The 13,116-nt window shown below is 42.9% G+C and overlaps 1 protein-coding gene across 1 annotated transcript in view; it reads left to right on the plus strand.

The window, feature by feature from the left end:
• Window positions 1-13,116, plus strand: part of LOC126260063 (b(0,+)-type amino acid transporter 1-like) — a 548,204-nt gene that overhangs the window by 12,842 nt on the left and 522,246 nt on the right. The gene's annotated exons all lie outside the window — the stretch shown is intronic.

Raw genomic sequence — 13,116 nt, forward strand, 5'->3', positions numbered from 1 at the left:
CAGCTGAATATTGCCAACTGAGTAGGTCGACCAAATTAGGTGTAGAAAAATGGAATCAACAACAGCTGAACGTCCACAAGCACACTGTTAATCAATAACGCAGAGAGAACCTGAATGATCCATCACTCGTGATGAAGGGGCGGTGTCTTCTCTTGCTGAGTGTCACCGTGGGCGTCTCCAATTGGAGAACTGATTTCTGCATCTTTCGCTGGTAACTTTAAAGACCACGTCGTCAACAAGACGTTAAATTATTTGCCTGCGCAATAAGATGGCACAGGTATCAGGGGCCCCATTTCATTTCTTGTAAATATGTCGATAATACGTGCTTCACATAAACCTCTCTGAACTATGTGGGAGAAATACTCGTCCTGGAGATTCAAGAAAATAACAGTCCTCTGTTAATGTCTGTTTTCGTTTATATCATTGAAAGCTCATGCGGCTTAGGCTTAAACAGGCACCGTAGTGACCTCCAGTAGATGAGAATCTAAGATTCTTCGTTATGGAACGTGTATAATCCACTGCTTGTAATGTCTCATTGTCTGTTTCGGAAATACATAAAACGTAGCGTATGTTGCCTAATTTGGATACTGACCTATAAACGAGAATTTCTGTCACTGGCTGGCATAGCCAAATAAAAAATGGGCTACGTGCCAGTAGGGCTCGCGCAACTGGCGGTTCCGTATAAACTTAATTATGTATGTATGCAGTTAATCCGTTCCGGGAAACGAGAATCTCAAGAATTTTTGCCTGATATCGGTCCCGTGTCAAGATAGACACGAAGCCCACGCTACTACAGTAGTACAAGTTTATGTGCCAACTAGCTCTGCAGATGACGAAGAGATTGATGAAATGTATGATGAGATAAAGGAAATTATTCCAATAGTGAAGGGAGACGAAAATTTAATAGTCATGGGTGACTGGAATTCGATAGTATGAAAATGGAGAGAAGGAAACATAGTAGGTGAATATGGATTGGGGGGGGGGGGGGGGGAAGAAATGAAAGAGAAAGCCGCCTGGTAGAATTTTGCACAGAGCATAACATAATCATAGCTAACACTTGGTTCAATAATCATAAAAGAAGGTTGTATACATGGAAGAAGCTTGGAGATACTAGAAGGTGTCATATAGATTATATAATGGTAAGACAGAGATTTAGGAACCAGGTTTTAAATTGTAAGACATCTAGGGGCAGATGTGAACTCTGACCACAATCTATTGGTTATGAACTGTAGATTAAAACTGAAGACACTGCAAAAAGGTGGGAATTTGAGAAGATGGGACCTGGGTAAACTAAAAGAACCAGAGGTTATAGAGAGCCTCAGGGAGAGCATTAGGGAACGATTGGCAAGAATGGGGGAAAGAAATACAGTAGAAGAAGAATGGGTAGCTTTGAGAGACGAAATAGTAAAGGGAGCAGAGGATCAAGTAGGTAAAAAGACGAAGGCTAATAGATATCCTTGGGTAACAGAAGAGACATTGAATTTAATTGATGAAAGGAGAAAATATAAAATTGCAGTAAATGAAGGAGGCAAAAAGGAATACAAACGTCTCAAAAATGAGATTGACAGGAAGTGCAGAATGGCTAAGCAGGGATGGCTAGAGAACAAATGTAAGGATGTAGAGGTGCATATCACTAGGGGTAAGATAGATACTGCCTACAGGAAAATTAAAGAGACCTTTGGAAATCCAGTTCTAAGCAAAGAAGGGAAAGCAGAAAGGTGGAAGGAGTATATAGAGGAACTATACAAGGGCGATGTTCTTGAGGACAATATTATGGAAATGGAAGAGAATGTAGATGAAGATGAAATAGGAGATTTGATACTGCGTGAAGAGTTTGACAAAGCACTGAAAGACCGGAGTCGAAACAAGGCCCCCGGAGTAGACAACATTCCATTAGAACTACTGACAGCCTTAGGAGAGCCAGTCCTGATAAAACTCTACCATCTGGTGAGCAAGATGTATGAGGCAGGCGAAATACCCTCAGACTTCAAGAAGAATATAATAATTCCAATCCAATAGAAAGTAGGTGTTGACAGATGTCAAAATTACCGAACAATCCTTTTAATAAGCCACGGCTGCAAAATACTAACACGAATTCTTTAGAGACGAATGGAAAAACTGGTGGAAGCCGACCTCGAGGAACATCAGTTCGAATTCCGTAGAAATGTTGGAACACGTGAAGCAATACTGACCCTACGACTTCCTTGGAAAATAGATTAAGGAAAGACAAACCTACGTTTCTAGCATTTGTAGACGTAGAGAAAGCTTTTGACAATGTTGACTGGAATACTCTCTTTCAAATTCTGAAGGTGGCAGGGGTAAAATACAGGGAGCGAAAGGCTATTTACAATTTGTACAGAAACCAGATGGCAGTTATAAGGGTCGAGGGTATGAAAGGGAAGCAGTGGTTGGGAAGGGAGTGAGACAGGGTTGTAGCCTATCCCCGATGTTACTCAATCTGTATACTGAGCAGGCAGTAAAGGAAACAAAAGAAAAATTCGGAGTAAGTATTAAAATCCATGGAGAAGAACTAAAAATGTTGAGGTACGCAGATGACATTGTAATTCTGTCAGAGACAGCAAAGGACCTGGAAGAGCAGCTGAACGGAATGGACAATGTCTTTAAAGGAGGCTATAAGATGAACATAAACAGAAGCAAAACGAGGATAATGGAATGTAGTCGAATTAAACCTGTTGATGCTGCAGGAATTAGATTAGGAAATGAGACGCTTAAAGTAGTAAATGAGTCTTTCTATTTGGGGAGCAAAATAACTGATGATGGTCGAAGTAGAGAGGATATAAAATGTAGACCGGCAATGGCAAGGAAAGCGTTTCTGAAAAAGAGAAATTTGTTAACGTCGAGTATTGATTTAAGTGTCAGGAAGTCGTTTCTGAAAGTATTTGTATGGAGTGTAGAATGCTGAAGATTAGATGGGTAGATCACATAACTAATGAGGAGGTATTGAATAGAATTGGGGAGAAGAGGAGTTGGTGGCACAACTTGACTAGAAGAAGGGATCGGTTGGTAGGACATGTTCTGAGTCATCAAGGGATCACCAATTTAGTATTGGAGGGCAGCGTGGAGGGTAAAAATCGTAGAGGGAGACCAAGAGATGAATACACTACACAGATTCAGAAGGATGTAGGTTGCAGTAGGTACTGGTAGATGAAGAAGCTTGCACAAGATAGAGTAGCATGGAGAGCGGCATCAAACCAGTCTCAGGACTGAAGACCACGACAGCTACAACATCGGTCCCAGTGATTCCAAGATTTTCGAGAAAGTTTTAAATTTCAGTAAGATAAATGCGACATATAATCATGCAGGAAGGAAACAACCATTTTATAATAATCAGCAGTTTTGCATTCAGGGAAACTGTGTTCCAATAGTAAAAGTCAAACATCGTGCAAGGAATGACTTCATTGTTCGTGTGACGCGTTTCGGAGTTTGTCCATCAGATATCAAAGAGCGATTACCGCATGTAGATATGGCTTTAAAATTCTATGTTAAACAAACATTTGCAGATTATCGTTCCTGGATACCTGTTGATGGATAAATTCTGAAACGCGTCATTTGACCAATAAAATCATTCCTTGTCTGATGTTTAACTTTTACCACTGCGAGAACATGTCGGCCTGAATGCAGAACCACTGATTGTTTTAATTTCAAGTTTGACGTCTCTTAATAAATGACAAAAGAAATATTTTCGTGTTATAAAATTATAAATTAACAATGTTAGGATTTGTTCCTTTGGGTTTACTGTGAAACCTTTTTTTCCAAAGTTCATGATTCTGGACCTGTAGGTTTTAATGAGTGATTTTGCGAGTATCAAACCATGTGACATAAATTGCCGTATCCTTTGACTGCATTAACTTAGCATCAGTTCTTTTCATCGGCAAGGGACTATGGACCTCAGGATGTGACATACATTTCAACTTGAAACATATACCTGTTCCTGAGAAAGAGTCTCAGACAGACAACAAGATGATTCTATAAGGGCTCCTTCTTTACCGATTGAGGTACGGTACCCTAAAAAGTGAATAAATATACTTCGCGGCTTTCTGTTACTTGGTCCATGCCAAATATACAGTGTTTGAACAACACTCGAGTAGCAATAAGTCAGTCGACTTTGTGCGTAGTTTTATATGGTCGTGGAATTTGACATAGTTTCTGGAAAATCACTACTAAAACAATGAGGTAGATTTGGTCGTGTTATAGCATGGCTATACTCGTGCACATGGAGGTTTGGTAAGCCTGCATCCACTTGAGACTACCAATAAACTCTACACAATGAGCTACTTGCTCCGTCTGAGTTTTGCTGAGTTTTGATCGGCCACAATAACTTTTTTAATACCTCGTGCGTGATGCTACGTGTGTGTGTGTTTTTATTTTTTTTTAAGAGTACTTATACAAAGGTACAGTGGTGCTGGAAACCTGCAGCCACACAACACTACTCTTGCACCCTTATCGCGCCTTCAGAGCGAAGTGAGATTTCTCTGTGATTGATGGCTTGTTATTATACCGTACCATAACGCAGCACCAGGGATGTACACTTCTTGATGCTGGCCGTCCCTGTCACACTAATAAAATCCACGGCTAGTTTTCCGTCCTGCCTTCCGTCTGGAACATTGTGAAACATAAGTTACAGTCAAATGAAAACGAGACCGATGGAAAAAGTAAGCAAGCAGGTGGTTATTTCAAAAGTTTTCACCATAACTGTTGGTATATTTATCGTGCTGTGAAACATGTTGTCAAGACTCTTTTCGACGAAGCTGCAGACGCTTCGCTGAAAAGTCCTTAAACATCCTCCATACAGTCCTGATCTCTCCGCAAGCGATTTCCGTATTTTTGGGGCCTAAAGAAAAACATTCGTGGTCGTCGATTTGCTTCGGAAGAAAGGTGCAATATGGTTCCGTAGCCAATCACAAATATTTTTCCATGAAGGCATTGACTGTCTTGTCTCACAATGCAATAAATGTATTAACAGTTATGGCCATTACTTTTGAAGTAATAGTTTTCTTACTTTCTCATGTCACTTTTTCATTTGACTGACCCTTATAGAACCGCGCAATATTATCTACGTATGCAATGACCTAATGAACTTAGGTTCCTTTAAAACATTGTTTCTCATGTGGGAGAGTTCCACCTCAAGCTACTTCAATAATTTGAAAATCTTTCTCAGCTGTTGCTAGGAGCCTGAATGGTCGGCTATGTCCTCAACTGCAGTAGGGAGGCTGTCGCTTGTTACCGTCGTTGAGTCCCAAGTATTACACGGTTAATATTTTCCTCACTACATTCTCAGTGGGATGATTCAGTTGTTCCGATGTTTCCTGTAGTGTCTGTGGCTGAATTTCAGGTGTCATGTAAATCCTGAGTGGAGTGCTTGTTTGGAATACCAGTGTGTTGCTGGGACTCAGGGGTATAGCTCATTATAGTAACACCCTATACAGGCGCTATTTCCACTCTCTCATAAAGCATTCCACACTCGAGATTACCACCACGAACAGTGTGAGCAAAGTCCTGTTAGCAAGCAGAATGCTTAACCTCCTGTAGTTTTCCACTTACTCCTTGAGGTCCATCGGCGTGCACCAAAGCGAACCACGACTCACTAATCTAGGCGATATTTTTCCATGCCAATAGAACTTCCAATGGTCCTAAACGCACGATGATATGTGCTCTGCGAGGTGCAGCTAGTAGAAGTACAGGTATGTCGTGGTGGTTTCTGTGCCCAACTGCGGGAGATGTTCATCTGTGCCATGTGGTACAGCTGGTCACTGACCGCTGTTATCCACCACTAGAACTGAGTGCGATTTCGTTCACTATTGTCCACGGTGACCCACGAATTAGCGAGAGCCTGCATGACCTTGGCTATGGTGTATCATTCGTATGGCGCGCATTACATTGTGGCGATAACTTGGCCTAGATTCCACACTTCCTGACCGTCTTGCATTCTCACACCGACGACGAGCACAAACTCTGAAGACAAAATCCCATCACAGAACTTCACAATACCCATCACACCATGCCATCCTGATTTAGGTTTTCCGTGATTTCCCTAAATCGCTTCAGGCAAATGCCGGGATATTCCTCTGAAAGGGCACGGCCGACATCCTTCACCATCATCCCCTAATCCGATGGGACCGATGACCTCGCTGTTTGGTCTCCCCCCCCCCCCCCCAGTCAATCAACCAAGCAACCAATCTAGGGTAAAGTATTCCATAGGTAAAATAGTACCCCATTCGGATTTATGAGTGGGTACTACTTAGGAGTGTGTCATCAGGAAAAAAAACTAGCAATGTACAGGTCGGAACATGGAATGTTAGATCCCTTAATTGGGCATGTAGGACAGAAGATTTAAAATGGGAAATGGATAGGCTGAAGTTATAGTGAATTTCGATGGCAGCAGGAACAGAATTTCTGGTCAGGTGAAGTCAAGGTAATGTACACAAAATCAAATAGTAGTAATGCAGGAGTAGAACTACTAATGAATAAGAAAACAGAATGCCAACAAGCTACTACGAGAAGCATAGTGAGCACGGCATCGAAGCCAAAATAGACACGAAGCCAACACCCATCACTGTAGTAAAAGTTTAAATGCCAACTAGCTCCGCAGGTGTTGAAGAGACTGAAAACGTGTGTGATGAGATGAAAGAAATTATTCAGACAATCAGGAAAATTTGTGATACGGGACTTAGAAAGTGGTAGAAAAAGGAAGAGAAGGGAAAATCTACATCTACATCTATACTCCGCGAGCCACCTTACGGTGTGTGGCGGAGGGTACTTATTGTACCACTATCTGATCCCCCCTTCCCTGTTCCATTCACGAATTGTGCGTGGGAAGAACGACTGCTTGTAAGTCTCCGTACTTGCTCTAATTTCTCGGATCTTTTCGTTGTGATCATTACGCGAGATATATGTGGGCGGTAGTAATATGTTGCCCATCTCTTCCCGGAATGTGCTCTCTCGTAATTTCGATAATAAACCTCTCCGTATTGCGTAACGCCTTTCTTGAAGTGTCCGCCACTGGAGCTTGTTCAGTATCTCCGTAACGCTCTCGCGCTGACTAAATGTCCCCATGACGAATCGCGCTGCTTTTCGCTGGATCATGTCTATCTCTTCTATTAATCCAACCTGGTAAGGGTCCCATACTGATGAGCAATACTCAAGAATCGGACGAACAAGCGTTTTGTAAGCTACTTCTTTCGTCGATGAGTCACATTTTCTTAGAATTCTTCCTATGAATCTCAACCTGGCGCCTGCTTTTCCCACTATTTGTTTTATGTGATCATTCCACTTCAGATCGCTCCGGATAGTAACTCCTAAGTATTTTACGGTCGTTACCGCTTCCAATGATTTACCACCTATGGCATAATCGTACTGGAATGGATTTCTGCCCCTATGTATGCGCATTATATTACATTTATCTACGTTTAGGGAAAGCTGCCAGCTGTCGCACCATTCATTAATCCTCTGCAGGTCTTCCTGGAGTACGTACGAGTCTTCTGATGTTGCTACTTTCTTGTAGACAACCGTGTCATCTGCAAATAGCCTCACGGAGCTACCGATGTTGTCAACTAAGTCATTTATGTATATTGTAAACAATAAAGGTCCTATCACGCTTCCTTGCGGTACTCCCGAAATTACCTCTACATCTGCAGATTTTGAACCGTTAAGAATGACATGTTGTGTTCTTTCTTCTAGGAAATCCTGAATCCAATCTCAAACCTGGTCCGATATTCCGTAAGCTCGTATTTTTTTCACTAAACGTAAGTGCGGAACCGTATCAAATGCCTTCCTGAAGTCCAGGAATACGGCATCAATCTGCTCGCCAGTGTCTACGGCACTGTGAATTTCTTGGACAAATAGGGCGAGCTGAGTTTCACATGATCTCTGTTTGCGGAATCCATGTTGGTTATGATGAAGGAGATTTGTATTATCTAAGAACGTCATAATACGAGAACATAAAACATGTTCCATTATTCTACAACAGATTGACGTAAGCGAAATAGGCCTATAATTATTCGCATCTGATTTATGACCCTTCTTGAAAATGGGAACGACCTGCGCTTTCTTCCAGTCGCTAGGTACTTTACGTTCTTCCAGAGATCTACGATAAATTGCTGATAGAAAGGGGGCAAGTTCTTTAGCATAATCACTGTAGAATCTTACGGGTATCTCGTCTGGTCCGGATGCTTTTCCGCTACTAAGTGATAGCAGTTGTTTTTCAATTCCGATATCGTTTATTTCAATATTTTCCATTTTGGCGTCCGTGCGACGGCTGAAGTCAGGGACCGTGTTACGATTTTCCGCAGTGAAACAGTTTCGGAACACTGAATTCAGTATTTCTGCCTTTCTTCGGTCGTCCTCTGTTTCGGTGCCATCGTGGTCAACGAGTGACTGAATAGGGGATTTAGATCCGCTTACCGATTTTACATATGACCAAAACTTTTTAGGGTTCTTGTTTAGATTGTTTGCCAATGTTTTATGTTCGAATTCGTTGAATGCTTCTCTCATTGCTCTCTTTACGCTCTTTTTCGCTTCGTTCAGCTTTTCCTTATCAGCTATGATTCGACTACTCTTAAACCTATGATGAAGCTTTCTTTGTTTCCGTAGTACCTTTCGTACATGATTGTTATACCACGGTGGATCTTTCCCCTCGCTTTGGACCTTAGTCGGTACGAACTTATCTAAGGCGTACTGGACGATGTTTCTGAATTTTTTCCATTTTTGTTCCACATCCTCTTCCTCCGAAATGAACGTTTGATGGTGGTCACTCAGATATTCTGCGATTTGTGCCCTATCACTCTTGTTAAGCAAATATATTTTCCTTCCTTTCTTGGCATTTCTTATTACACTTGTAGTCATTGATGCAACCACTGACTTATGATCACTGATACCCTCTTCTACATTCACGGAGTCGAAAAGTTCCGGTCTATTTGTTGCTATGAGGTCTAAAACGTTAGCTTCACGAGTTGGTTCTCTAACTATCTGCTCGAAATAATTCTCGGACAAGGCAGTCAGGATAATGTCACAAGAGTCTCTGTCCCTGGCTCCAGTTCTGATTGTGTGACTATCCCATTCTATACCTGGTAGATTGAAGTCTCCCCCTATTACAATAGTATGATCACGAAACTTCTTCACGACGTTCTGCAGGTTCTCTCTGAGGCGCTCAACTACTACGGTTGCTGATGCAGGTGGTCTATAGAAGCATCCGACTATCATATCTGACCCACCTTTGATACTTAACTTAACCCAGATTATTTCACATTCGCATTCGCTAATAACTTCACTGGATATTATTGAATTCTTTACTGCTATAAATACTCCTCCACCATTGGCGTTTATCCTATCCTTGCGGTATATATTCCATTCTGTGTCTAGGATTTCGTTACTGTTCACTTCCGGTTTTAACCAACTTTCCGTTCCTAATACTATATGCGCACTATTTCCTTCAATAAGCGATACTAATTCAGGAACCTTGCCCTGGATACTCCTGCAGTTTACCAATATTACGTTAACTTTTCCTGTTTTTGGTCTCTGAGGACGGACGTTCTTTATCAACGATGCTGATGTTCTCTCTGGTAAGCCGTCAGGTATTTTATCGTTTCGCCCAAGGGGGGGTCCCTCTAACCTAAAAAACCCCCGTGTGCACGCCACACGTACTCTGCTACCCTAGTAGCTGCTTCCGGTGTGTAGTGCACGCCTGACCTGTCTAGGGGGGCCCTACAGTTCTCCACCCAATAACGGAGGTCGATGAATTTGCAACCATTATAGTCGCAGAGTCGTCTGAGCCTCTGGTTTAGACCCTCCACACGGCTCCAAACCAGAGGACCGCGATCGACTCTGGGCACTATGCTGCAGATATTAAGCTCAGCTTGCACTCCGCGTGCGATGCTGGTTGTCTTCACCAAATCAGCCAGCCGCCGGAAGGAACCAAGGATGGCCTCAGAACCCAAGCGGCAGGCGTCATTCGTTCCGACATGTGCTACTATCTGCAGCCGGTCACACCCAGTGCGTTCAATAGCTGCCGGAAGGGCCTCCTCCACATTACGGACGAGACCCCCCGGCAAGCACACCGAGTGCACACTGGCATTCTTCCCCGACCTACCCGCTATTTTCCTGAGGGGCTCCATAACCCGCCTAACGTTGGAGCTCCCTATAACTAATAGGCCCGCCCTCTGTGACTGTCGGGACCTTGCCGGAGAATCGGCCACTGGCCCAACAGGCGAGGCATCCTGTGGTGGCTCGGAAACGATGTCATCACCACTAGGAAGCACCCCGTACCTGTTGGAAAGGGGTAAGGCAGCTGCCACGCGGCCAGATCCCACCTTCGCCTTTCGGCCAGGCACACGCGAGCCCACCACTGTCCGCCATTCACCCTGGAGTGATGGCTGACCGGTAAGATGCTCACTGCCGGAAGACGCAGCGACATCAGGGGTTCCATGTGATTCCAAGGCCACCGAAGTAGGCATAGGTCTCACCACAGTTGCCCCAACGCCACTACGAGCCGACGCCTGCGCCTCGAGCTCGATGAGCCTAACAGACAAAGCCTCCACCTGCCCCCGAAGAGTGGCCAATTCTCCTTGCGTCCGCTCACAACAACCACAGTCCCTACACATGACTATGTTTACCCTACTCTATACGGTGACAAATTCCCAAGATAATCTTCTGATGAGCTACTCTGATAATCAAGAAACACTCACTGAAATACGAGACGCGAAAACTACGCTAGGTTTTCCCAGAAAAACTATTTAAAAGCTAAGCGCAGCAAATAAGTACAAAATAAATTTCTCTCCTAACGATCAAGAACTGTTAGTTTCTATGCAGAGCAGATAAACACAAATAGAATCCCTTCCTTAGTGGAAGGTCGTAAACAAAATGCAAAATAAACGCTTTATACAAACAGTACTCGCTGCTGCTGGTGCTCTCGCTCTGGCTGTCACAAGACAGGTGAATATGGACTGGAGGAAAGGCATGAAAGAGGAAGCAGTCTGATAGAATTTAATTATCGCTAACACTGGATTCAAGAATCATGAAGAAAGACTGCGTACATGGAAGACACCTGGAAACATCGGAAGGTTTCAGATTGATTATATAATGGTCACACAGATAACAGAACCAAATTTTAAACGGTAGGTAAGACATTTCAATAGGCAGGTATAGGCTCTCACCACAGTTTACCGTTTGACCTGTACATTAAAACTGAAGAAATATCAATAAAAAAGAAAAAAGAAATTAAGGAGATGAGACCCGGAAAAGTTCAAAGAATCAGAGATTGTTGAAAGTTTCAGGGGAAGCATTAGGCAACGATTGACTGAATTGAGGAAAGGAATACAGTATAAGACAAATGGATAGCTTTGAGAGATGAAATAATGAAGGCAGCAGAAGATAACATAAGTAAAAATACAAGGCCTAGTAGAAATCTTTGGATATCACAGGAAATACTGGATGTAGCTGATAAAAGGAGAAAACAAAGAAATGCAGCAAATGAAGCAGCCGTAAGGGAATAGGAAAGTCTAGAAAAATGAATGCTAGAGGACAAATGTAAGTGTATAGAAACGTATACAACTAGTGAAAAGGCAGGGACTGCATGCAGGAAAACTGGAGGCGTTTGGAGAAATGATAAGCAACTGTATGAATATAAAGAGCTCAGATGGGAAACCAGTGCCAAGCAAAGAAGGGAGGAAGGAGTATATCCAAGGACTCCACAAGGGAAACTTACTTAAACGCAGTGTTACAGAAAGTGAAGAGGATGTAGATGAAGATGAGTTAGATCTGATACTGCGAGGAGAATTTGACAGAGCACTAAAACACCTAAGTTGAAACAAGGTCCCTGAAGTAGACGACATTCCGTCGGAACCACGGCTATCCTTGACAGAGCCAGTCATGACAAAACTCTTCCACCTGGTATGCAAGATACATGTCAGACGAAATACGCTCAGATTTCTGGAAGAATGTAATAATTAAAATTTCAAAGAAAGCAAGTGCCGACAGGTGTGAATATTACCTAAATATTAGTTTAATGAGCCATGCTTGCAAACTGCTAATACGAATCACTTACAGAGGAATGCAAAATCGGTAGGAGCCGACCACGGGAGAGACTAGTTTGGATTCCGGAGAAATGCAGGAACGCGCGTAGCAATACTAACTCTAATTCTTACCTTAGAATATAGGTTAAGGAAAGGCAAACCTACCTTGACAGCATTTGTAGAAAGCTGCCGGCCGCGCTGACCGAGCGGTTCTAATCGCTTCAGTCCGAAACCGCGCGACTGCAACGGTCTCAGATTCGAATCCTGCCTCGGGCATGGATGTGTGTGACGTCCTTAGGTTGGTTAGTCTAGGGGACTGATGACCTCAGATGTTGAGTCCCATAGTGCTCAGAGGCATTTGAATCATTTTTTTTTTTTTTTGTAGAAACCTTGTGACAATGTCCACTGGAATATAGTCTTTGAAATTCTGAAGGTAGCGAAGGTAAAATACAGGGAGCGAAAGATTATTTACAACATGTACAGAAACCAGACGGCAGTTACACGAGCCGAGGACATGAAACGGAAGCTATAGTTGAGAAGGGAGTGAGAGGGGGTTGTAGCCTATCCCATACGTTGTTCAATCTGTACACTGAACAGGCAGTAAAGCAAACCAAGGAAAAATTTGGAGTAGGGATTAAAGTTCAGGGAAAATATCTAAAAACTTTTAGATTTGCCGATGAGATTGAGTCTTCCAGGCAGCAAAGGACCTGGAAGAGCAGTTGAATGTAATGGACAGTGTCTTGAAAGGAGGATGTAGGATGAACATTAACAATGGTGATGTAATGTAGTCGAATTAAATCAGGCGATGCTGAGGGTATTAAATTAGAAAAAGAGGCAGTAAAAATAGCAGATGAATTTCGCTATTTGGAAAGTAAAATAACGGTCAAATTCTACAGAAGTACGAGCCTTATGGGGAAGGACGCCTTACGTGGTGTATCACTGGTCCTCCGTGCACTAAGACCTTGGCACTCAGCATTGTAACGGCGTTGTAACCACACCCACTATTCCTCAAATTGGGCCTAAACGCCTGATGGGTTGTACAAGTTACGCCCATAGTGCGTCCCCATCTGCACCTACGATCATGATGGAC

The sequence above is a fragment of the Schistocerca nitens genome, chromosome 5 (assembly GCF_023898315.1).
Source record: "Schistocerca nitens isolate TAMUIC-IGC-003100 chromosome 5, iqSchNite1.1, whole genome shotgun sequence".
Lineage (NCBI taxonomy): Eukaryota > Metazoa > Arthropoda > Insecta > Orthoptera > Acrididae > Schistocerca > Schistocerca nitens.